Source organism: Pipistrellus kuhlii, unplaced genomic scaffold (assembly GCF_014108245.1).
Source record: "Pipistrellus kuhlii isolate mPipKuh1 unplaced genomic scaffold, mPipKuh1.p scaffold_m20_p_5, whole genome shotgun sequence".
NCBI classification, from domain to species: Eukaryota; Metazoa; Chordata; class Mammalia; order Chiroptera; family Vespertilionidae; genus Pipistrellus; species Pipistrellus kuhlii.
In genome coordinates this window covers 11,136,339-11,164,098 of record NW_023425551.1, presented here as the reverse complement: position 1 = coordinate 11,164,098, position 27,760 = coordinate 11,136,339, and the positions used below count along the sequence as shown (strand labels likewise).

Sequence of the window (27,760 nt, the reverse complement as noted above, 5' to 3'; positions counted from 1 at the left end):
TTATACTGAAGTGGCATTTTATACTGAAAAGTGAAACCTGGACAGATGGCAAGTCTCTCTTCAGATCTCATGAAGCAAGAGGGGAGGGGTGTCTTAAACCCAGCTTTCTTCTTCCTGCCTGCCTGCCCCAGGTTGACAATAAACGTTCTCTTGGAGTTAAAACACTGTGAAAGGACCTGATGTTCCTAACAAAGATTCAACAAAACTTTTTAACTCAGGCTGTGAAGGAAAATTATCTGTAAAAACCCCATGTTACCAACATCATTGCGCTTTAAACTTAATTCTTGTCAGAAGGACACCCTAACTCTTAAAACCGTTAAAGGAAATACACGTAGCTTAGTTTGAAGACCATTTGAATGATCATCGTTGCCACTGAACTTCTTTAGCTGAGCAGCATATGCTCCCATCAGGCAGTGGAAGAGAAAAGAAGCCCATGACAACTGTTTGCACAGCACCTGTGTTTCCTCAGGCACACTGGATACCAGTGTCGTGTTTGCAACATAACAGCCCTGCCTGGTCATTTTCACTTGGTCATGGCAATGCTTACGAAAAGGGCAGCTACGTCTGTTCCAGCCTGAATATAAATCCACAAATGCCAACAGAGCCTCATCAGTGGAAAGTCATGTTCTCACTCATAACCAGACTGGCATGGAACGTGAACGTGACCCCAGACTCATAACCTTGAACTGCCTTCTGATGAAACAGTCCTTCACCTGTGAGTATACGCTTAATACTTCCTATGAAGAAGACCCACTGTGAGGTTAGGTGGTGTTGCATGTGTCTTATTGGAATACATCAATAGTGTAAAAATAGGTGGTGGTTCTCAGAGCACCATGGCTAATCATCTGTGTAAAAGCCCATTCGTACAGAGATCTCTCTTATCCATAGCATATGAATAAGTAGTGAGCAGGGATGAAAAACAGCAGCAAGAAGAATGTAAACTATAAATTTTGAGCATCATAACTGTGGGGACGCAACAGGGAAAAAGTATAGAGGATGAAGCACATCAGTCAAACAGCGGGTAATCCCATTAGTGCTTGAATTATGGAAGAAAATAGCAGTTCCGTCGTTAATTATAAAGAATATATAGATGATAATATACTTGCTCTGACTGCAAAGCTAAAATAAAATCACATCAACATTTATCAGCCTTTTTTTTCATGACAGAACTAATAGTGTCATCAAGTATTATTTACAAGGTTATGCAGACTGAATAAGTTAATGTGCAGTTCTTCACTTATAACATTTCTGCCATTTCCTCTTTTTTTTTGATTGGCCCTATTAGCCATCATAAGTAGCTTTATCATGGATTGTGTAATTTAGAGCTAGGTCTGAAAAATAGAATATTTGCTAAAAAAAAAATCAGTGAGTATCATAGTAATCACTTAGAGGAGTAGCTTCAGTTTTTTCCAAGAATCTCTTCCAATAGGATGTGTTGCAACTATAAAATTACTGGGAAGGGTGTGGGGTTGGGGTAAAGAGAAAACATATTCACTAAATTACATTTCTGCTGGACATTCATACTATTCCACATCATGTGTTGTCTTATTGATTCTGCACAAACACCAGGGAGATAACTATGATTGTCCTATTTTTCAGATTAAGTAATCTAAGAGGCGGTGTGGCTAAGTGATCCGCTGAGGTCTGAGAAGTGGTAAGTGTTAGAACAGAAATGTCGGTTTCTGTGCATGGTTCCTCTGTCTGCCCCTACTGTGTGGACTCCAGGCACACCTAGTTTAAAAACAAAATGCTTTCACAGTTTATGTTTCTGACCTCTGCTTGTTACATGACACACTACATTTTTACTTTTTTTATTTAGTCCAGAGAATGTCTGATCATACATGTCAGATCATGACATTGTATCATCATGGGTCAAGGCAAACCTTTTTTTCCTTTGCTCATTTTACTTTCTTCCTTGCCTCTTTCAACTCATGTTCTCAGTGTTATCCCCTTTTCTCTCATTGAACCCTTGGAAAGAATATTTTATATTCTTTCAATCACCTGACTTACGAATATATGTATATGCCTTGGAAAACATATGCTGCTGCTGAGTGTGTGATTTTTATATTAAAAATCTTATGGGTTAAGTTTCTTTCATGCTTGTCTATTTTACTCTATAAATTGAGGGGATTTTTGTGTTTGGTTTCTGAACTCTAACCCATTATAAATGCACTAGAGGTCCAATGCAGGAAATTCATGCAAAAGTAGGCCTTCCTTCCCCCAGCTGCTGGCACCTGCTTCTCTCTGGCACCTGGACCCGGGCTTCCCTCGCAGCCCTGGCATCGTCCGGAAGGTCATCCGGAAGGTTGTCTAGAAGGATGTCTGGTCTAATCAGCATATTATGTTTTTATTATGATAGATAACTTGGTGCTTTACACAAAGAATTCTGTTCCCTTCCATTACTATTACTTAGGAGGTTTTTTACTTTTTAAATATAAATAGGGGCTGATCTTTATAAATTATTTCTGCATCTATAAAGATATTTGCTTTATACTCTTTTTTTAGATCATTAATGTGACTGACTTTATTATCCATTTTTGTCATGTTCAGATATGACTTTTGATGATGTTTTATAAGTACTGAGCAACAAAAAGCATACCTAAGGTACTAGTGAGTGTGTGGGACTGGGAATATGTGATGAGATGAATCAGACAATTTTTATGTTATCTTCCAGAATCAGTCTTATATTATGAGATATGCTAATATCTGAAATGGTTCTTAAGGCAGAAATTCTCAAAACTCTCAAGAGGGACCAGGTGTAGCTGTTCAATAACACCCTAACTATTGATCTACGCATTTGGTTCTGATCCACTTCCAAGTCTACTCATGTGGCAAGTACATACAATCAAAAACATCCCGATGTGGCTAACATTACCAGCACACAGAAACGCATATGAGAAACTCTGTTGACTATATTTAATAAGGGACTTTAGGAATTAGGTAGAATCAGTTGCTAAGTTCATCATTAGCATTGGCTATTTGTTCAATACTGACTTTTTATTCATCAAGAGCTCAGTGAAAGCCAAGTAGCAAAAATAGCTTGCAATGTTCTTACTTTCATAGTGTATTGCCTTCTCATAGCAAATGACTTTCTCTAGAGATAACTCTATTGCTATTTTTGAACAGCACAATCATATTAAACATATTAAAGCTGCCATCTGGAGAATTTGAAATTTGTCAACTACGTAAAATTGCAGACATATTTTTTTTCCTGAAAAGCTGATAACGAGTCCCAAAACATGCCTCATCTATCATTATAAGAGAAGCGATGGCGAGGTAGCTCTCAGCTTGGGTCTTAATAAATATAATACTTGTATATCTTTGTATGGGTTTTTATTCTGTGAATTCAAAACAAGGTAAGTCAAAACTGGTTTGGCTCAGTGGCTAGAGCATCAGCCTGCGGACTGAAAGGTCCTGGGATTGATTCTGGTCAAGGGCTTGTACCTTGGTTGCGGGCACATTCCCAGGAGGTAGCTGATCAATATTTAAAACTCTCTATCCCTCTCTCTTCCTCTCTGTGAAAAATCAATAAAATATATTAAAAAGAAACACACACACACAATGAGGTAAAATGCCCTTCCAATACTCCTGTCCTCTCCTCATTTGAAGCAATGGGTTAACAATGTAATTACTGTCATCAATGTTCCCTGTTTAGCAAATGCTAGAGGGGGGGGAGAGGGGGATGTGTGCATACCATCTCAGGGATCAGAAGTGGATGCCATAGACTTCTGTGCCTGGGCTTTTCCCTGTCTTCTTTCTCTCATATCTGCTCTTCCCCTGCTTCAAGGAAGATATCAGCCCTTCCAGTCCACTGTTTATGTGACTGAAGGAAGGCAGCCATGTGGAATATGTCAATCAAACCTCTCAAACTCTAGGCTATGTCTCTTTAATAAAATTCAATGTCATAAGAATGGGAGATAGAGTGACAGCCTCACTTACTGACTGCTAAAGGGCAATCAAGAGTTGAAATGAAAGCACGAATGTTATCAAGATCAAGACCATGCACTGGCAGTCACTGTGGCAGCGGGGTTATATCAGCGGGGTTATATCAGGAACACAAAAGAATAGTCGTCTAGATGCCTCGAGAAACCTGTTAGCTTTTGTCCTGCGGTGCACTGTTTTGGGCACTGTAAATACCATGTCTTCTGTGCCCTTTAAAGTAGCCCACTTGTTGAATTGAACACCAATATGGAGATTCTGTTTTGAAAAGAAGCAGTCATCACACTTGTTTTCCTGTTGACAAAAGGCACCTGTGGCTGTCCGTGAGTGAATGAAATAAGAGATGATGTTCACTATCAGCTGTAGGGGTTCTACCATAGACTCCATAATGTGGCATGGATAACTGGAATAGGCTCAAAACAATGCATCCTGTCAAGCTATGAAATGTATTTCATACCTTATCCTTGACAATCCGAAGCATTGCAAGTACTCCTAAATCATACACCTGGTTTCTCTGTCTGCATGCACACACATTTTATATACACTAGTGCTATTCAGAGCACTATTCCAAGCATTTTACAGACAGAAGCTTATTTGATGAAACATAAAGTATCATTTCCATTTTAAAGATGAGAAAATTAAGGCAGAGAGGTTAATTGGTCCAGACTGTTAATTGGTGAAAATGATTTACCTAGAACCCAAGCTTTGAACCATAATCATATCACCTCCAAGTTAAAAGTAGTAAAATATTGCCCGGCGGGTGTGGCTCAGTGGTTGAGTGTTGACCCATGAACCAAGAAGTCCCAGGTTTGATTCTCTGTCAGGACACATGCCTGGCTTGCGGGCTCAATCCCAAATGGGCATCCTGTAGGAGGCAGCCAATCAATTACTCTCCCTCATTGATGTTTCTATCTCCTTCTCTCTCTCTCTCCCTAAAAAAAATCAATTTTAAAAAGTAGTAAAATATCACTGATAAAACATTCAATTAAATTTCTTGTATATTTTAAACACTTGAAAAACAATCTAAAGCTATCCATCAAACTTAATTGAGTTTGAAAAACACAGGGTAAGTAAAAATAAGTGTGTGTGTATGCACATGTATAGAGATATATGGATATCTACATGGATAGAAATACAGATATGGACATATAGAGAGCATCCCTTACATGAAGGCAGTGAGAAGCCAGCCACATTCCAGCCATATATATACATAGAGTTTCACCTAACAGATCACTCAAAATGTTAGAGATAAATTATGAGGAATAATTTGTCAATAAAAATCTTTAAATCATTTCTTTATATAAAGTGTCATTGTGAGCCTTATATTAGGGGTCACATAATTTGACTTAGATTCATAAAAGACATTACATTAAATCATGCAGAACATATTTTGTTTCACATGTGAACAATCAAGTCAACAAAATTAAACTTGCCATCCAGATTTTTTTAAATAGTCACAAAATGGTATTTCCTGCTTTGCCTTTGTTGTTGCTGCTGTTTATTATTTTATCTACTTATTTCTAGTTGAACTGGCTTTATTTGCTTCACTGATAATCACAGTTCACATTTTGCTTTGAAGGAAACAATGCCAGTCTCAGACCTCAACCCCCAGGCTCCCTCTGAGCTCTGCCAGGTCCACCATTAGTCAGGCAGCTTAATTGGCTTGTCATCACCACGTGTGGCACTGTCTGCCACTCTCCCATTTCCAGTTGCTCCAAGAGGGTTGACCAGTCTTGCTGGTCAAGCAACATCTAAGCCCTCATTTGAAATTATAGTCCTATAAATGCATAGAGAATCAAGCAGTGTCATGGTGGGAATTAGAAATCAGCCTGGTCAGTAAGCACAATTACTAATTATTTGCACTGATGGTTTTCCTGGAAGAAAATAATCATGAGTCTTGATAAAAAGCAAACAAAATTACCTCATCTCCCTTATGTTATCTCATTTTAAAATAAGGTGGCAATTTAGGTTGCTTCAAAGTATCCATTCTCAAAGTTCTAAATTATTATTTGAAATCAGGTATATTTTACAATAATGATATGTGCTAGGAGTTCTGCATTAAGTTCATTTCAATTAACTGATATTTTACATAACAGTATTGAAAATAGACCAGAACATAAAATATTTCTATTTTAATATGTTTAGGGCTACCATAATCTTAAAATAATAGTGTTTCAGTTTTTTTGTGTTTTTGGAAATAATCATAGGTCAAGTTATTTAATGAAAATTACAAACCGCACCTACAACATAGATATGAAGTTTAACTAACAATGAAAATTCCATATCTTTCTATTAATTTTCACATATTTGGGTACTAGAAAGGAACCAAACACAATGGGTTTCTATGGATTACAGAAATTTATATGTATATATCTAGAGCTATATTATATACATGTCAGTATCTATGTCTATGTTTATATCTATCCATATATTTCAATATGTAACATACATATAATTTATATGTCTACATATAGAGTCTAGTAATAATTAATGTCGTTTTTAAACATTCGTTTAAAATCTTGCTTGGCGTTGACTTGTATTGACATAACCTTCAAACACGTGGTATCTACAGAACGTGTGAAGTGCAATTAACAAATTTTGCTTGAAAAAGTTTGTGTTTGGTTTGGTTTTTGTTGCAAAACTAGGGCTAAGAAGATGGCGGATGAAGAGCATATTCGGCAATGCATGCTTTACGAGTTCCAATTAGGAAGAAAAGCAAGTGAGGCTGCAAAAAACATCTGTAGTGCTCTTGGTCAAGATGCAGTTAGCGCCAGAAAATGCCAGTGTTGGTTTGAGAAATTTCGCGAGGGAAATTTTTTGTTAGATGACAAGAGTGGTCGAGGCCGTGTGTCCAATTTTGATCAAGAAGCTCTTCAAGCTCTTTTGGTGCAAAATCCTCAAATTACCCAACAAGAGCTTGCGACAACTTTAAATTGTTCACAAAAAACAATTTCCAATCAATTGCGTGCACTTGGCAAAGTCCAAAAGTTTGGAAAATGGGTTCCTCATGAGTTGACCAACAACAACCGTAATCAAAGAGTCACAATTTGCAGTTCGCTCCTCTCTTGTCAAAACCGCTTGCCGTTTTTAGAGCAAATTGTTACCGGAGATGAAGAATGGGTGCTGTATGTTAATTTGAAAAGGAGGCCTCAATGGTTGGACAAAAATGAGGCTCCGCAGCCCACGCCAAAACCTGACTTGCATGCGAAAAAAGTGATGTTGTGTGTTTGGTGGAATTTTAAAGGAATTCTTCATTATGAACTTTTACCATCTACCCAAACCATTACAAGTGCAGTGTATAGTGCCCAATTGGAAAGGTTAGCCCAAGCTTTAAGAGAAAAAGAACCCGCGCTGATTAATCGGAAGGGCGTAATTCTTCACCACGATAACGCACGACCGCATACTGCAAGAATCACTGCTGAAAAACTGCGCCAGTTGGAATGGGAAGTTCTCCCTCAACCTGCATATTCTCCTGATATTGCCCCTTCCGATTACCATTTGTTTCGTTCTTTGCAAAACTTTCTTCTTGGAAAAAAATTTAATAATGAAGAATGCCTCAAAAATGCATTGACCGAATTTTTTGCATCAAAATCACAAGAATTTTACAACAGAGGGATTAAAATGCTTCCTGAGCGTTGGGCACAAGTAGTAGAAAACAACGGCAACTATATTGTTGATTAAATTTTGTTGTATTGTTTAAATAAATTCGATTTAAAAAAAGGTATTAGAAAACGACATTAATTATTACTAGACCTAATATTTAAGATGTGGACTTTTCCATATAAAACAGTAATGTTTATGCACTGACTTTTATCAACCTATAATTTATGCATAATGACAAAATTTATATGTAGACTCTAAAATATTAAAGATTGGAATAGTGTTTTAAGTAGCTGGCATACAAAAATTTAAACAATATTTATATTATTAACCAACACTATAGAAGGTATAGATTTTTACATACCAATTGAAAAATGAGGACTATTCTTTGATGCTGGACCTATTTAAGAATTTACCAAGTTGTAACCATGTGAGGCAATGGAGTTCATTAGTTTGAGGTAAACACTGCACAGGCATACTTATATAATATATACCATTGTTCACTTTAATGATGTGCTTTTTGCAAATCATACCTCAATATATCTAGAACAAAATTAAAAATAATTTTCCAATACTGAAAAGGTACAAAAATAATAAGTCATTCCAACCGGCTACTGAGTGTCTGTTCTCCTAGGAGGTTCAGTCTCATTTTAAGGTTACTGAGTGATGTCAGCTTTCACATTTCACAGTGTGATTGATACTTAGTGATATAGGAGGTTCTATATCCATTTTATAGTGCAATTTCATCAGAAGTAACCAGCTAGTTGGAATAACTATAAATTTTTTCTATATCAGACTTATTTTTAATGAGAAAGGTAACTTATGCTTGCCCTCACAAATCAAACTAAGATTTGGAAATGTATATAAAAAAGTTAATAGTCTTTAATCAATATTAGAAGTTTGATGCTTATTTTCCCACTGTGGCTTATTGTTCTCCACACTTCCAGGTAATGTTTAGAGTTTGACTTGAATAATTTGACTCTAGATTGCACCTTGACAGAAGGCAGGGGTTGCTGAGATGAGGTGTCTGTGTACTAGAAGTTCTTAAGTTTATGCTATGGAAGAGGCATTTCAATAAGTTGCTCTTAAATAAAATTTGAATGTGAACTTTTTAATACAATCCTTCAATTCTGAATAGTTTCTCGGTCCACTTCCCCTGCTATCAACATAAATTGATATCCTGAAAATTAATATACATTTTTTTATTCTGTGAAGCTATTCTGCCTTGAACCCATATGAGCTGAGGAAATGCACTGTATTAAACTTAGAAAAAACGTCAAAGGCGAGGAGAAATATTAAGAGGTAGTTAGATCCTATCCACAGGGTAATCAATTTCCTTCACCCTCTACAGGGAAGACAGACTTTTATCAGCTCCTTCTTAACATTCCTAAAAATGCACCTGGTAGCTGCTTCAAAATTGCCATGGCATGCACATTAGACACGATACTCCTCACCCACCATGAATCATTTGATAAAGCATAGATGCTTCTCAAATTTGAATTCATTACTGGACAGGTGATATTGTGGACATCAGAGGGGGAATATATCAAAGAGCTACATGTCTTAAAGAACCATGGAGACATACAACATTTGATAAACTGGCAGATGGTGTTGTCACCTGTTATTATAAACAAATGAAAAAGCAAACAGGCATTGCAGGGTAGATGATATGATTTATAAACCAGTTGTAATGTTGACCTTATCTGGACTGCTTGATAGAAGGCTAGGAATTAACTGCATGATGAATTTTATTTTCTTCTTGACAAGAAATGCAACTTGTAAAATGTAGGAGCATGACCACATTGAGAAACTCAGAGTCTACAAAGTGCCTCTACAGTTGACAGGTGAAATATAGGTATGGAGTCAGGCAGGGTTCTCTGCAGAGCAAGACCAGTGGAAAAAACGCTGTAATTCGCAGCCTATACTGTTCAGCTTTATAGTGCCAAATTTTATTTTCTATATATATATGCCATTTGGTTTCTTCAGTTACATCACAATCTGAATTCATAATAAAACTAAAAAAAAAAATGGGAGCGTCATAATTAACATGATTTAATCAAGTCCAGCATGTTCTAACACCAATAATAGGTATTAGTAGATAGTCCTTATTCCACCCATTGTCTTAAGATCTGTTGAATGTGTACTAAATGTGCAAATATATACAATGCAGTGGTTAGTATTTTTATCTACAAATGGCTGTAAACATTTCATCTCCATCATAGGTTTTATGCTGTTTGAATGAGATAGTAATGACAACCCTTATTAAGTGATTGCTATGTATCATGAATTTTATATGCATTACTTAATTTAATACTTATAACACACCTATATGTAAGTTTCATAATTACATCCATTTTACAGATGAGGACGCTGAAGCACTGAGTGGTTCTTTAACTTTGACAAGGTCATGAAGATTATAAGTCAAGTCCACACAGCCTGGATACAGAGTCCACATTTCCTATCAAAACAGTGCACCGTATGACATCCCACCACAGCTTGTTATTAGTCTCCTATTCTTTGGCCTTTTCCTTTTCTAATCCATCCTCCCTATGCCTCCAAAACTGCCTTTCTAAAATGTAATCCTAACCCGTTATTTCTTTATTACTTTCAGGGTGTTTTCACTAAATCCATACGTTCAAATTCATTCTCACACCCGAAAATACCCTTTAGCTTCTGACTCAAGTTTTCATTCCACTCACCCAATATGCTCTCAAACACAGCCTAAACTCTATCTTAAAATTGCAACACATTTCCTCGCACACTTCTACACCATTCTATACCCAGTGCACACTTCCTGGAACAAACTTCCTACTCTTCACCAGACGAACAATATCCACTGTTCAAGATCCTGATCAAACTTCCCCAAGTGACCCTCCTAATGGCTTTGAAAGGCAGTGAAGCAGCCTACTTGGGGCTTCTTACCTCTCAGATCAACTTGTTACAGTCACTTCCTATTGCATCACCAGTATTCGTTTTCAGGTCTTTCTCCTTCACTGGACTCCTCCAGGATGAGAATGGAGTTTGATGTAGCCTTGGGTGATAAATGCCAGCTACTGGGCAAATAGTTGCCCTGAGCAGCATTTATCAATGTCTACTTGTTTTTCATATGAAAATCATTTAAGTCCCATATGAGCAACAAGTTCAAAAGTTTAATTCAATAAGCATGTATGGGACACTAACATCTGTAAGGCACTTGGTGGGTATAAGCAGGTGTGAACCATATCTTGCCCTGCCCTTAGAGTGGCTCTGGCATATTCCTAGTTAACTTGACACATTCCACTAACATGGTTATGTGTGGGGTGCTTGGTGAGGAGAGGAGAGAGTATGGATATTAAGGCTGCAGTCTCCCAAATTTCCATTAGTAATCATTTAAACCTCCATTACTAATTCTTTCCATTTAGCAGCTGTATTCACCCACATCTTGATGACTATGATAGTCAGCTAAGTTGTTACTTAGGTAGCTCCATTATGATCTGAGGAATCCAAAGAGGTAAAGCTGCTGTCACTAGTCCCTGTTGGAGTGCTCATTCTCTGATAATCCAAAATGGAAAATGGCTAGTTGTTTGCACATATTGTGATTTGGCAAACTCATCAATTAATACTGTCAACATGTTTAGTTTCTCCTTGTAATAAAAAAAAAGAAAAAAGGGAAAAAAGATATATTAAACAGACCCTATTGGACTACAGATTTATTGGTTATTTCTGAAATATTTGTAGATGACAATTTGTCTTGAGAGTTTTGGTAATAGACTTGAACAACCACAACATCAGCGTTGATTCTTTGTGTTCCTTCTCCGTCAATGTCCTAATGTCTACATATTTGCATGTTCTATCTTGGCTTTTGAAAAATGAATTTCTTTAAAGCAGTTCTCTTTGGTTCTTTTTGTTGTTGTTAATCCTCACCTGAGGATATTTTTTCCCATTAATTTTTAGAGAGAGTGGAGGGAGGGGAAGAGACACACATTCATTGGTTGCCTCTTGCACTCACCCCAACTAGGGCTGGGATGGAATCTGTAAACCATGACTGGGATCTAACCCTGGACCCTTCAGTCAAAAGGCTGATGCTCTATCCGCTGGACCAAACCGCTAGGCTCTCTGGTTCTTTAGGGCAATGGTCAGCAAACTCATTAGTCAACAGAGCAAAATATCAACAGTACAATGATTAAAATTTCTGTTGAGAGCCAAATTTTTTAAACTTAAACTATATAAATAGGTACATTGTTATTAACTTAATTAGGGTACACCTAAGCTGGCCTTTGTTAAAAACTCTTGAGCTACAGTTTGCCGACCACTGTTTTAGGGTATTGCTCTCCATGCCAAGAACTATATCTTGCACTTATTATCTTCACCACAATTACTAAGGGTTGAATAGAAATAATTACAAATGTAAAAGTTACAATTTCACCTCACAGTTCTTAGATTGCATTAAATAAAATGAGAATTTATAGGATTAGAATTCAATGGGTCTTGACTACATTAAAATGTTCACTATAATAGCTCATAAATTAGAGAATTTCTATGTGCCCTTGTTCCCTTGCAATCTATTTTCAAGACAAAAGCCAGTGTGATCCTCTTAAAACAATCCCAGATCTTGTCACCTTTCTGCTCAAATTTCTCCAATGGCTTTGCATCTCAGAATAAAATAATGGATTGAGTCCTCCCATTATCTGCTTTTCACCTCTTTGACTTCCTCTATGTGACTCTCCCTGAACTCTTTCCACTACAAGCACACTGGGCTCCTTGCTGATTCTTGAACACAGCTGCCTTCTCCTGTCTTAATGTTTTTTACAGGTTCTCCTTATCTGCCTATAAAATTCTTTTCCTGGCTACCTATGTGGCTTACTCCCTCATTTCTTTTAGTTATTTACTCAAAATTCACCTTTTCATTGAGACCTTTCTAATCACCATATCTAAATTTGATATCTCACAGTAACCACCTGTTTCAAACCTCCCATTTTTGCTTTATTATTTTTCCTTAGTAGCTACCATTCTCTAACATGTTATGAATGTTACCTTCTTTTCTTATTTCCTGTCTTCTCCCACCAAACTGTGAACTCCACATGGTCTGGGAACTTTTTCTTTGGTTTACACTGAGTTGCAAGATTATGATAATCTCTGAACACATAATAGTCTGGCCACTAATATATATATTAGGCCTGGTGCAATTCATGCATGGTTGGGGTCTGGCCAGGGGGAGGGGACATGGGTGATTGGCCTGCCTGCCTGCTGGTCAAACTCCTGGGCAAGGGGACAATTTGCACATTAGCCTTTTATTATATAGGATATACACCAAGTGGCCAGATTACTATGCGTTCTGAAATTATAATAATTTGGCCACTCAGTGTATACCGGGTATCTAGAATAGTGCATGACCTATATATATATTGCTGAAAGACTGAATGAATCTCAGTAATAGTATGAAATATTTTTAAAAATAAAATGTTAAAATTAGGAAGAGTACTAGCTTGCTACTGTAGTGACTTATAGATGCTATTCTAACTTTAACTAGTTGTGTAATCATGACTAAAACTGGTTCACTCATTATCTTTAGCAAAAATCACTACCAATGAGAATCAATAAATAATATTAATCATTAATCTTATCTATTTTATACTTGGCTAGAAGACACAAATCCTTTAGGCTGTCTTATTTGCAGAATGAACCCACACAACTTTATTTTTGTGTATAAGCTTGAGGAAATATGAAAAGAAGACAAAGTGTCCAGAGGAAACATCCCACCTTAGGCATGTGTGATCTTTAATCTAGGCTTGCAAAGTACTTTATGAATAATTGAAAAAATGTAAATTATCCAATTATCCCAATCTTCTCATAAATATCATTAGAGGAACTTCCACTGCTATCCCATTGCCTTAGCAGTAAACAACTTACTGCAACGTTGCCCCGAGTGCACAGAGGAGAGAACTCCCCAAATGACTAACGTTCAATATTTCACCAGCAAAGAAGAATGAAAGTTTAAAACAGAAATTCATGCTCTTTTGGGGTAGGAAGTAAAGAGTGTATCCTCTGCCCACCTTATATTCATATCTGCTGCATGTCCACTATTTTGACTTTTAAATAATTCCATGTAGGAAAAACTATTTTTCCTCATTTAGAGTTGGAAAAAAATTAGTGCCCAGAGAGTTTACTAGCTAATCTGAAAATTTGATTCTTTCCAATCTTCTTTATCACTGCATCATACAGTTTCAAGTTTAGCCAATATGATACTATTACATATTACATTGTTTTGAGTTCCCATGTTGCCTCCCAAGATTTCTTGGATGTAATGAAATACAAAGGTGAGGGGAAAAATCCTTTTGCAAAATTATAACTTTAATCAGTGAATTATTTTTTTACACGGACCTAATGCACCAAAAATAAAAGAATGAATAAATTAAACTCATACAAATCTCCCATGATGCAATTTCTGGTCCTCATTTCCCTTTGAAATAAGCCGTAATGAAACAATCAAATAAGGCAAGGATGCAAATGCACCATTTTGTGAGGGCAAACTATGTCTTTAAAGCATCTGAATTCCAAACCCACCTTTGCTGCTTAGTAACTATGTGAATCAGACCAATTGGCTTGGTTTGTCGGTCATTTCTTTTAATCTTTAAAAAGAATATCACGGTAGCACTTACCTCATATTGCTGTGTGTGTGGTTTTTTTCAGTGACCCTGAGAGAAGGCAGTGAAGGATTGAGAAGAGACAGATGAGAGAAGAAAGCTGGGTCTCAGTGGGACACTGCCCTTTCTCTTGGAGAGAGACATGCCCCCTCATATTACTATTTGAGAATTAAACATGTTAGTACATGGCAGTTGCATGGAGAAGTGCTGGCAACTGCCATGTACTATGTCCATGGGGTAGTGAGTGCTTTAAAAGAATATCTAGGTTTTAAAGCAGGTATTATTTCAAATTGGCATTTTTCTATCATATCTGGGAAATAAGGATAGAATTTTCATGTGTTTCAAATGCACTTCCATAAATGATTAAGGAAAATTAAGGAGTAAATAATTTTAAATCATGAAGACTCCAATTAAATAGTGTAAATTCCAAGAGAACATGCACTGTTCTGAAAGTAGAGGGTGGATAAATTATTTCCAGGTGATGTGCAGGGCAAATTGCATTCTCTGAGCCCAGAGAGCTGTGAGAGGTTTGGGCAGCTTGATCCCTGAAGCAAATCTGAAACCACAGACCTGGAACCTGGCTCCAGCAGTGAGGGGTCCTGTCCATGGAGCATTTCAAAAAGATCATGCAAGAGCAACCAAGTCTTCAGGGCAGAGATTTGCAAAGAGTGTTTCACCCTCTGGTTAGTTGACAATAGCATAATGAGGGTGATAAAAATATGTTAGCTTAAATTTCAAATTTTGTTACTCTTATGCTTTCATCCTTCTTGACAACAGAGTGGTTTTTGGATGACCAATATGATGAGGGATGGGGAAATTGATCCTCTAAATCCATTCAGTGACATAGCCTAGGAGAAAGGCATTGACAATCTCAGGCAGAAGATTTTATTTATCAATTCTAAAAGAATGCATTGCTTTTGTATGTTGCCATGTATCCTTTCTTATCTATTTTTTTTAATCAAGGAAAGCATGCATATGAGCCTAACCAGTGATCAAGGACAAAAAGGAGGTGGGGCATGTGTGGGGAGAAGTTTGGGATGGGAATGGGGGAGATAAGGACAAATATGTAATACCTTAATCAATAAAGAAATTTTTAAAAACTCAAAAAAAAAAGGTTGAGAACCACAGTGCTAAGCTATTAGGAAAAATAATTTTTGGTATGGAGCTGTAAAATGTATGATTGTATGTTTTCTCATTTTTTGGCAGTGACATTGTTACATAGAAATTTAAGGATTGTCTGTTTCCATCTAGTTCCTGAGTTACCTTTCTGTGGGCTCTGAAATGGCCAAGGTGTGGTTACATTTAAGATTAATCAGACCGCCTCACATTCTTCAACAAGGCCATGAATTATACATAGGCTTGCAGGGACTCTTTGTAAGATCTCATTTTTCACAGAAATATGTGAAAGAACAGTACCCTTCATCAGAAACCAACGCTGCTTTCCTTAGATATACCTGTGACCTGTATCTGTGGGTGAAGACCTTTTGGGTTTTTACTGCAGTAAAATATTCCGACCATCAAATTATTTTCTCAGAGCCCAAGAACTGAATATTCCTGTCTGTCAAATGACCGGCTGAGAATAAAGTACCATGTCAATACCACAGGGGTAATTAGCCTTGTTAAAGGTGATTTAATGAGATGCCTAACATGAACTTTCTGTTCCACATCCGTTTGTTCCATGGGCAAGAGCTTCACAAAGATGCGATCCTACTCCTTTATGATTATTGAAGGTTTTGAAGAGCAGCAGACTGAGCAAGGAAATAATGCCCAGGAGACACCAGCACTGCTGAGTGTCTATAACATGGAAAAAGGAAAAACAGAACAAAATCTATGGGGGTTCTTTTTTTAAAAACCTTTTTTTTCACTGTCCTAACCATTATAGATGTTCCCCTATCCCATGCTTTGCCCATATTCACCCAGTCCCTGGCCTCCACTTCCTCTGGCCTTCACTACACTGTTATCTGTGTCCATGGGATATACATAAATGACTTTTTAAAAATATATATATTTTATTGATTTTGTACAGAGAGGAAGGGAGAGAGATAGAGAGTTAGAAACATCGATGAGAGAGAGTCGTCGATCAGCTGCCTCTTGCACACCCCCTACTGGGGATATGTCCGCAACCAAGGTACATGCCATTGACAGGAATCGACCCTGGGACCTTTCAGTCCCCAAGCCGATGCTCTATCCATTGAGCCAAACCGGTTTCGGCCATATATGACTTTTTGCTGGTCTCTTCACCTTCTTTCATCTAGTGTCCTCCCACCCCCAACCCCCAACACTATCACTTCCTTCTAACATCTGCCCCTGGGATCCACATCTCTAGTTCTATTTTGTCCATCTGTTTATTTTGTTCATTAGATTTCACATATAAGTGAGATCAGATGGTATTTGTCTTTCTCTGACTGGCTAATTTCACTGAGCTTAGTAATTCTAAATCAAAGAACAAGAAAGAATATATTTAATGCAAACATCTTAAAACTGACTATGGCTCAGATGATGTTTTCAATAATGGTTTGAGCAAACAGAGCTCGTGTGTGTGTGTGTGTGTGTGTGTGTGTGTGTTTGGGGGTGTGTGGAATATCCATGAGCAATACTGATGGTGATGGGCTTTCTCTTATTTATTATTCCCTTTCTCTTATTTTCTATTCATAACAAATTTACAAAATGGAAGCTTTTCTTCTATTGCTCCATGACTGGCTACATGAAAAGATAGCATCCTCACCTGGCTGCAGTCCCTATGAACCAGGAGGCCACAGTTTGATTCCCAGTCAGAGTGCATGCCTGGGTTGCAGGCTCAATCTCCAGGCAGGTGTGAACAGGTGGCAACTGATTAATGATCCTCATCATTGATGTTTTTATCTATCTCTCTCTCTCTCTCTTCTTCTATGATGTCTGTCTGTCATCTATCTATCTATCTATCTATCTATCTATCTATCTATCTATCTATCATCTATCTACAAAAAGACAGCATCCTCTGAGAGATAGAATAGTCACATGGTTATCCAGCAGCCGCACCTCATTAAAAATATCAGCATGACTTAACATGCACATTTTGTTATAGAGGAAGGCAGTAGACAACAACTTTGCCTCCCTTCCCCGGCCACGTTGACACTGTTCTAACAAATGTTTGAAATTAGACAAGTATTCTTTATCCTTAGCAGAATATGAAAAATTCACAAATACTGGTCTATGAGCACATAAACATTTCACCACTTCCCAAATATGCCAGTGTGAAATGGCTGTCATAAATACGAATGTTCCTAGCTGTACACAAGATGGGGCCAACCACATTAGAGCAGTAAGCCTTCTTGCATTTTATCACAGCACTAAAATATCCAATTCCTTCTCCTGCAAAAGCACTGTTAGAGGCATTATAAAGAAATAAGCCGCAATGTGGTCTGGGCAATTATCACTCTGGAGGGAAACACAATGATGCAATTGAACAGGAATAGCTATTTAGACAACCAGACTCTACTCGGTCACTATCAGAGCCAAGGGGCCTCATTCATCACTTGGCCTCGATTTTAGGAGCTTTCTATTTAGTGCAGGGACCACAGCAGTTGGGGGACTGAATGGGAAAGCCTATTACGTGCTACAAAAAGCTGGCTATAAACAGAAGAGACTAACATTAGGGTAATAATTAGAGAGGCTCATGAGGAGATAAGGCATGTGCTAGGTTGCACTTTGGTTAGTAATGTGTTTCTTGTTAAAGCATTTCAGTATCTACTCTTCTTTTTAATATCAGCATTTAAGGTTAAGGATGGAGAAGCAGAGCTTAGCAAAAAAACTGCATCAAATGGTAGCATCTTTTCAATGATGAAATAATGTCACAGGAATTCCAAGTCCATCATGCAGGTCTTCTTCATGTTCAAAATCATTATGTAGGGTGGCACCATAGTTACACATAGAGCCTTTCATTTTTTGAAAGCTCCCATTAGTTTGGCTTTTACAATGAAACAAATGAACCCGCCACAGAAGAAAGGAAGTACAAATCAATATATACAGCACTGCTACATTCTCTAGTTCCTTAAAAAAAAAAAAAAAGAAAGAAAGAAAGAAAGAAAAAGAACGTAATTTACCATTCCCAAAAAGCAGTCTCTTCATAAAACAAAGTACAATATTTGGCATATGTTTGTCTCCCAGGGAAGCCTTTACACATTAGCTACATAAAACAGAACAAGAGCGGGAATTGGCTAGATTGTGAAAATTGCTTCAATGGAAAATATGGCACTTAATAAAATAACAGCTGCACATAAAAACAAATATTAAAGAAAAGGATATAGAAAGGCATTTTCAGAGTCACAGAGTAACTTAACAAATACTAGCAGAAAACAGGTAAGCTACTGCATTCTTTACAGTAGCGTCTACAGGTCATCATGCAAATTTTATAAATGGTATTAGGTAGCAAAGAAGGCTGACTTCTGACTTTCAGAGTAAATAATAGTAATGATTTGAATACACACACATACACCCCCCTCACCATAAGAAGGGTACTACTGAATTAAGGAGGGGTTAAAACAACCTCCAAACTAATCAACTACCCTAGGTGTGCCATGTATATATTATATATGTAATAATCATTCAAGAAAAATGGAATTACTAGATTTAACCCATTTACTCAGATAAAGACACCTACAACTGAACATATTAAAATATAGTTTCTCCAACTTGCCATTCAGTAATACTTCTCAAGTACTCAGTGAAAAGAGGGTAACTACCCTACATAACTACGTATATTCTGCCTCTTTTATGGTTAATTATAATTACACAGAGCAGGCCATATAAAAATTACTCATAGAAAAAAATAGGGGAAAAAAACACTAAAGCTTTAATTTAAAACTCAACACTTCCATTCAAAATATACTCTATTTTACCTTGGATATGAAGTTGAAAACTGGCAGCTCTGACATTTTCAGAGTGGAATGGAGAGGTAGAGAAAGAGATAGAAACATCAATGATGAGAGAGAATCATCAATAGGCTGTCTCCTGTACGCCCAAAACTGGGGATCATGTCCACAACCTGGGCATGTGTCCTGACTGGTTCACAGAACAATGCTCAGCCACTGAGCCATGCTGGCTGAGCTAGCCCTCCATTTATTGTAAGTTATTTCTTTATTAGTATTATAATCTTGCTACCATAATAAGTACTATCAATATCTAAACTTTGCAACACCATTAGTGGACCTAACATTCTGATACATTTAATGGATCTAACATGCTGATACATATGAAATCTACCAATCATATATAATATATACACATTCTGCCTTTTTAAGCTGATAGATATTTTTTGGAGCTGTGAGGTATTTTCCATAGATTAAGTATAAAAGCTCAGCCAGAATCATGCTATTCAGAAGGAATAAACCAGTGTGCTTTCTCAACAAAGGTGAGGAGACTTGAGCACGTGATTCTGACCTTCAAGATTATAAGTCTCCTGTAAGCTAAAGTACAAATTTGTTTTTAAAATAGTGTTTAGATGGAAAAAAAAAGTGTTTGAAGAATATAACAAAATGCACTCTACCCTTTATGCCTTGGATAGAAAGTAGAGAACAGATGGAAAATTCCATTGTGTGCTTTCCTTGCCACCTGTCACCAGCTGAATGCTAGCCAGTATTACAGCTCTACCTTATTAAGTCGCATGATGGAAAAATGGCACTGCTGGGGAACCACTATTTTTGAAGTTAATGATACTTAAAGCTTATAATAAGTATAAAAATATAGATTGCACTTGTAATGAAAACTTGGCAATACAGCATTCTTCATTTACTCAATACAATATGAAACATTTATAACATTTTTGTTAGTTATTGAATATGATTTATAATTTATAGTGGCCACTCAGCTACATGTACAGTTAGTAAAGCTTACAAAGCCAGACTCCATATAAGTTTATTACCTCAAGCAGACAGCATTGATTGAAGGTGAAAGAAAATGTGCAACAAAATTGAACAGGATGTGAATGGCTAATATATTATCCAGTACATACAGAAACAAGCAATACAACCATATTGTAAAGTGGCTATAAGATTAGAGTCATGATGGACAATTGAAAGAAAGTATAGAACTCACCTTTCTAAGGAATAGATACACTGAGTGGCCAGATTAATATGATAACTGAAAGCATAATAATCTGGCCACTCAAGTGTAGATCCTATATAATAAAAGGCTAATATGCAAATTATCCCCTTGACCAGGAGTCGACCAGCAGGCAGGCTGGCCAACAACCCCCTGGTCAGACTGGCTGGAACCCACCCATGCACGAATTCATGCACTGGTCCTCTAATACATACACACAGACACACAGACACACACACTGAGTGGCCAGATTATCATGAGTTCAGATATAATAATCTGGCCACCCAGTGTAAAATTCACAGAATTTAGTACTTGATAATGTACCTCTGTTTTGAGCTTTCTAGTTGTTTTACTTAGAATTATTCTTTTTTACTTACTAGATCTCCAGGTTATTTTATTTTTTGTTAATTCTCACCCAAGGATATTAGACATCACATAAAAATAACAAGGTAATACATTATTAATACAAAAGTCTTAGGGGCATAGAGAATCAAATCTATACAGAGTCAAAATATGGCATATCTTAAATTTGAAGACAGTAAAGATGACTTGTTTAGACCTATTTTCACAGTTTTATTATACTAGGTATAGCAGTTAATAATGCAGATTTTTTCAATAGATAGAGCTACACATATTTTGATATATATGCAATTTGATATGTATGCTATTTTGTTGTATTGACAACAAGATTCAAAACTTTATATGTCAACTTTTCTGAAGGTGTTAACATCATAGATATTTTTACACCTAAAAATGTCAAATTTCATGCAAAAAATAAAGAGCATTTGTGGGAAGTTTTAATTCATCACTTTATTTTGAAGAAAAGTGCTACTGAATACTTTGGGAAGCTTATGGTGAACATGCTGCATCTCAAAATACTTGTCAACACTGGTTTAAACATTGTAAAAGTGAGTATTTTGATGTGAAAGACAAAGAATATCCAGGTCAACCGAAAAAGTTTGAAGACCAACAATTACAAGCATTATTGGATGAAGATGCATGCCAAACTCAAAAACAACTTGCAGAAAGATTAAACGTTGCTCTGAATACATTTTCCGATTATTTACAAGCAATGGGAAAGATTTAAAGGAAGGAAAATGGATGCCATATCAACTGATCAAAAGAAAAATGAAAAAACCAAAAAGTCATCAGTAACATGTTGCTTTAACGGCATAAAAGAAAGTCTTTTTTGCATCGAACTGTGACTGGTGATGAAAACTGGATTTATTTTGAGAATATCAAACACACAGAATCATGGGTTGATCCAGGTTAACCATCAACATCAACTGCAAGGCCAAGTCATTTCGGAAAGAAGACAATGCTTTGCATTTGGTGGGATCAGGAAGGTGTGGTGTATTATGAGCTTCTAAAACCAGATGAAGTTGTTAATACTGATTGCTACTACAACAAATAATCAATTCGAACCATGCTTTGATCATGAAACAATCAGAATGTGCCCAAAGACATGGCAAAGTAATTTTGCTTCATGCTGATGCACTATCACACACTTGAAAGCAGTTAAAGACACGTTAAAAGATCTTGCCTGCACAGTATTAACCCACCCACTGTATTCACCAAACCTTGCTCTTTCAGATTACCACTTGTTCCAATCAATGGCACACACAGTTTCTCAGAAGCACTTCAAAGCATACAAAGAAGTGGGAAATTGGGTCTCTGAATGGTTTTCATCAAAACAATAGTTCTATTTGGGCAGTATCCATAAATTCCCTGAAAGATGGGGAAATGTGTAACTAGTGATGAATATTACTTTGAATAAAGTAATTTTGATGTTTCTCTTGAAATTCTTGTGTTTTCTTTGATTACAAAATCTGCATTATTAACCGGTACACCTAGTATATAAGTGTGAACTCTGAGAAAAGAGTGACAAAAACAACAAACAAGCATATCCCTAGCTCTCTTCCAAAGCCTTGGAATGGAAAGATGGGTCACAGGCAAGATTTTACTCATCTTGCCTTGGCAGTGTCACAGTCGCCATCAGGACTCACTGTAGGAAATAGAACAGCAGAATGGGACACCTGGATACACAGGTGGGAGAAAGCAAAATCCATTGTCAAGGAGGCAATGAATCCAGCCAATTGTGCTTCAATGCTGGGGCAGAAAATGTCATGATGGGACCTAATAATGATGGTTTGTGCAGAGTTCTCAAAATTAAAACATGGATATGAAGAGAATGCATTATGTTTTCTCCTAAGAAGGCATTTTTCTCCTCCAAGATTAGCTCAAGAAGGATAATTTATAAGGCCAACACTACAGCCTAAGAGGCAAAGTGCAATAAATATTTTGAAGACAGGTGCTAACACTATAGGAGGTCATAAGTCTTCCAACTGTTAAGACCAAACAGCTCTTTCTCAGTTCCAGACTGGCTTCCAAAGTACCACTGCAACTTTACTTCTTTCCTTTCCTATTTAAAGCTGCCACTCAGTCTATATTTTTTGTGTTTTCCTACTGTAAACAATCATTATAGAAGAACTGTAACCTTCCCATTTCTGCCAAATAAGATAAACTGTCATAATGTAGTTACAAGGTGGGAGCGGTCTGTGTGGATTCTTAATTTGTGCAATAAATAAACTGAGGGGCCGAAGCCAGTTTGGCTCAGTGGTAGAGCGTTGGTCTGCGGACTGGGGGGTCCCAGGTTCGATTCCGCTCGAGGGCATGTACCTTGGTTGCGGGCACATCCCCGGTAGGGGGTGTGCAGGAGGCAGCTGGTTGATGTTTCTCTCTCATCGACATTTCTAGCTATCTCCCTTCCTCTCTGTAAAAAAATCAATAAAATATATTTTTAATAAATAAATAAATAAAAAATAAATAAATAAACTGAGGGAAGGACAGTATGAACACTAGAACATACTGAAAGATAATAGTTCATCTTCTCAGAACAGGATTTCCCCCCTTAAAAGTCATGAAATATTGCAATTAGAAGCAGTGATAATTAGAGAATATTTTCTATAAGTAAATTTCATCGGAAAAGAAAAAACAAGACAGATTTAACCAGAAAAGGAAGAAATATAGACTTACAAATATTTAGACTTAGAGAGCTATCTATGTAAGGAGATACATAAACTTGGATTAAGGATCAGTGTCTCTTCTGTGTATTTTTTTTATTATGTCCGATTTCTAAGTATTTGATCAGTTCTCATTTTAATTGAGTTATACTTTCTACTTGAGTTTATATATTTTTTCTTTACCTCAAATATTCTGTTTATTTATAGTTCTGTCTTTCTTAGTACTAAGGCTTGTCATGATTTTTTGTGACTAATGGTCTTTAATATCTCTTCTCTCAATATTTCCTTTCAAACATCAGTACCCACTAATTACCATTTCATTCCCTTGACATTTTCTAGTTCATTCAACAAATCTTTTCAGATCAGGCCATTTTATGGTTCACTGAACAACCTATGGATGAAATACCCTTGAGGTATTTGTCAGTGAAGTCTAGTCAGTTATACTCAGAGAAAGAGTTGGGTTACTAGCCTTCTAGAAGAGGCTGGAAAATTGGATGACCCCATGGTTGGCATGTCTAATATTAAGTTGAGAAATTAGGCAGGAAAGGGATCAAACATTTGAATGCTGACAGGTTTAAAGAAGATTAGAAGCTCTTGTCTAGATCATATATACCTAAAAATGGAGTTAAGGAGTTTTGGTATCAAAATGTTATATTGTAACTAGTTATAGAGGTTAAACAGGAAAGGCAAAAATGGTAGGGCTTAAGAAATGAATGTGTCTTTTACTTATGTATTTTTGGATATTCTTTCCAGATACATGTTTATTTATACATATGTATCTGAAAATACTTGGAAATAATGTGAAGATAATATACTATTAGAAAACACATGGTATGATTTTATACATTATGAGACATCATTTTTGTGACATATTTTTATTTTTTTAATTTATTTATTTTTTAAAAATATATTTTATTGATTTTTTACAGAGAGGAAGAGAGAGGGATAGAGAGTTAGAAATATTATTGAGAGAGAATCATTGCTCAGCTGCCTCTTGCACACCCCCTACTGGGGATGTGCCCACAACCAAGGTACATGCCCTTGACCTGAATTGAACCTGGGACCCTTGAGTCTGCAGGCTGATGCTCTATCCACTGAGCCAAACCAGATTCGGCTGTGACATATTTTTTAAGGCCCAGACTTGAAATTGTCCTACATGTAATCCTTATACTATGAAGACTAGGTAAGTGAACTTTCAATTTCTTTGAACTTACCTGATACTGCTACAGTCATATAAATCTATCTTCACTCAGTAGTTATTAACTTGTGTCATGTTGGCGTTCCCCCATTTTTTTACTTTTTGTTACTTTTCTTTCATCTTCTCTGCCAGTCAGAAGATTCCTATCTTTAAGTGATCTCATCTGAGTGAGGCTAGTGTGGAAAATAGTTTGAAATGTTCTGGATACCTCCTTATGACTACATATTTTCTCCCAACTCTGTGCCCAGTATGACTTAAGAAACACACCTTCAATTCTGCTCTGTTTATAATATCATTCCTTAACTTGTAATATAAGCTTGGCTTATTAGAATGCCTTTTCCTTTGCTTTTGTGAAAAAAAGCTACACATGTTAGAATGTATGACATTAGACAATAGATACTATGTATATCTCTCCACTATATATTACTTTGCATTGGTGAATAGTTTTAAAATATCATTTAATGTTAAAACTTTGCTGCATAGTGAAGATTAATTTCAGTTAAATAGTGTAAGGACTGGCAATAGACCCATATAAACACACAAGCAAGTGGATAGGAGAACTGATTTCTAGAATGCAGGTACTCACACATAATAGTACTATAAGTATACTAGGAGCCTGGTGCACAAAATTAGTGCATGGGAGGGGGAGTCCCTCAGCCCAGCCTGCATCCTCTCGCAGTCAGGGACTGCTGGCTCCTAACTGCTTGCCTGTCTGCCTGCCTGCCTGATCACTCCTAATCACTCTGCATCCCTGCCTGATTGCCTCTAACTGCTCACCTGCCTGCCTGATCATCCCTAACTGCCTCTGCCTTGATCTCCAGAAGGACATCTGGAAGGTCATTCAGCTGTCCAGTCTAATGAGAATATTATGCTTTTATTATTATAGATAGTAATATATAAAGACTAGAGTGCAGATTGAAACAAATGGAAGCCAGGTAATTCTCCACTACCTAAGTCTCATATATTTCTTAGGTCCATTTATTTGTCTCCCACCACCACAGGATTACTTGTGTTCCACATTGGCCCAGAAAGCCCACCTTCCTTCAACTCTGAGCATTACTTTCCATGATCTAAGAAGTCACCACTGAGCCTGAGTTGGCCACTACAGGGATGGACTGGGGAAGGTATGTGGGACAAGAAGTCTACCCAAAACACAAGTCATCAACAAAAAACAGATATAAATAAAATGTGATATCTTCAAAAAATTGTGTGGATTATGACAGTTTAAGAATGGTCCCTAAGCCCAAGTTTATCACATTAATATTAATACCACTCCTTTAATTTAAGGGTGTTCAGATCTGCAAACATTCTAAATGTTTTACAATAAAAAACAGATTAAAAGATTAAATAGTCACGAAGCTTACAAAAGCACAGCACTGAAATCCTCGGAGAAATGAATGTAAATGCAAATGCCAGCTTCAATATTAGATGATTTTGCAAAACAGCAAAGTTATAACTCTACTTTCTTTTAAGTCAAATGCATGAACCATCTCACTGAAAAAAGGCTCAGCTACACAGGAACTAAAATGCAGGGAAAGTCAGGCTGTAATCAACATAAAAAGGATCCAAATAGAAATGTGTAATCAAGTTCCTCTAAGTGCCATCAACACACTTGATAAGAATGTCTGCTTCAGGCCATGATATGCGGAATATTATTAGACTGTGTTTTTTGGCCTTTGGGAGAGTAGCAATGGTGAGCTTTCCAAACTCGAAGAGCCATTTCTCTCAAAGAGCTAAACATATCAGAATAAAAATGTGTGGTTTCAGCAGCTTCACCTGTGAAATGGAGGTTATAAATACTCTCTTTCTATTTCTTACAGGGTCATTGGGAGAACTCGAAGATATTTGTACAGTGCTTCTTACAAAAAGACACTTGTGCGTAAGAGCTAAATCCATCATAAGTAATAACACAATAAATAAAATGAAAAGACCTCCTAAAACCTTACCTGGCAGATTTAGTAGCATTACTGAAAAATAATTCTTATTTGTTAAAAGTGGACACCACATATTTTCTTGGTCAACAAAGGAAAGAGTTTGTCCCTGTGACTGACCCAAGTCCTCACTCTGACACTATTTGTCAAATAAGGATATGAAGGAAAACTTCAAGTAAAAAAATAATAAAATAAAAATATTTTGGAACACTTTTGCAGTTAAGAGACTTCGTTTAAAGAAACTGCACTTCTTGGGAATTTGTATATTATATAAACTGTTATGAGCAACAACAAAAAATTCTGATTGTAAAGGATGTAAAATTCAACTGACTTACTACTCAAAGTAGCTGGGGTTCTTTTACAAACTTTCAATATATTCAACAGTTCCCAGAAGACTGTCAACTGTCAAACTCATATAAAATTAACTTTTAAAAAACCTCACAAAATATTCACTGACCTAGTAGCTTACATAAAAGTATCAGTTATTCCAAAGCTTTGCACGATAACAATATTTCATTTCTGCTGGAATTGACAATATACATTCTCTCCTCTCATACCTGACTTTCTCTTTGATGCCTTCAGTTTCCATAGTTGTGCTTTCTAAGTCACCCAACATTTTATACAATAGTAAACAGAAGGTACAGAATGTAACTGATGTTTCCCCATCTGTTTCCTTCATAAATGGCATCTGCTAGAATGACCAGTGTATAAATAGATAGACAGAATCACTCATCATACCATATACCTCATGCCACCAGAGAAAGATCTTTGTTTTGATAAGAATTTTCTAGACAGTGTGACAAAACCCTGCCTGTGTCTCAGAGGAATTTGCACATCTGGACAAGAAATTCTTTAATCAAAATGAAGAAATTTTTCTACATAATAGTAGATACTTGTATTTTATAGGGATATGACATATATTTTTAAGTAACTAATAAAAATAAGATTATGTTAAATTTTATATATTTATATGCATATCTTACATATCACATTTTATTTCAAAAGATTACTATGATGCCTGACATAGCAGTTGCTTTGTGATGTCATAAAGGTTCTAAATTAGAATTTATAAAGAGAAATAATTTACTTTTGGACCCTTAAGCCAAGATAAAATTAAAAATAATTCCAAAATATTTTCAGAGTGGCAGGGATATCTTAGAGAGATGAAAATTAACTTTAAAATTGATTATTTTAGAAAATGGGCATTGATGGTAATAATCAAGTAGGATAGAGTTTAATCAGAAAGAAAAGTTTAATATGAAACTACTGCATTGATATTATAACAGATAAATATAAGAAATGGTATTAATTTTGCTACCACTGTATACCACCCTTAAAAAGATACAGTACCATTAAAGTAAATTTTTA

General features: G+C 36.5%; 1 protein-coding gene across 2 annotated transcripts in view; it reads right to left on the bottom strand.

The window, feature by feature from the left end:
- The window catches only part of NKAIN2 (sodium/potassium transporting ATPase interacting 2), a 741,160-nt gene that overhangs the window by 387,688 nt on the left and 325,712 nt on the right, over window positions 1-27,760 (bottom strand). The gene's annotated exons all lie outside the window — the stretch shown is intronic.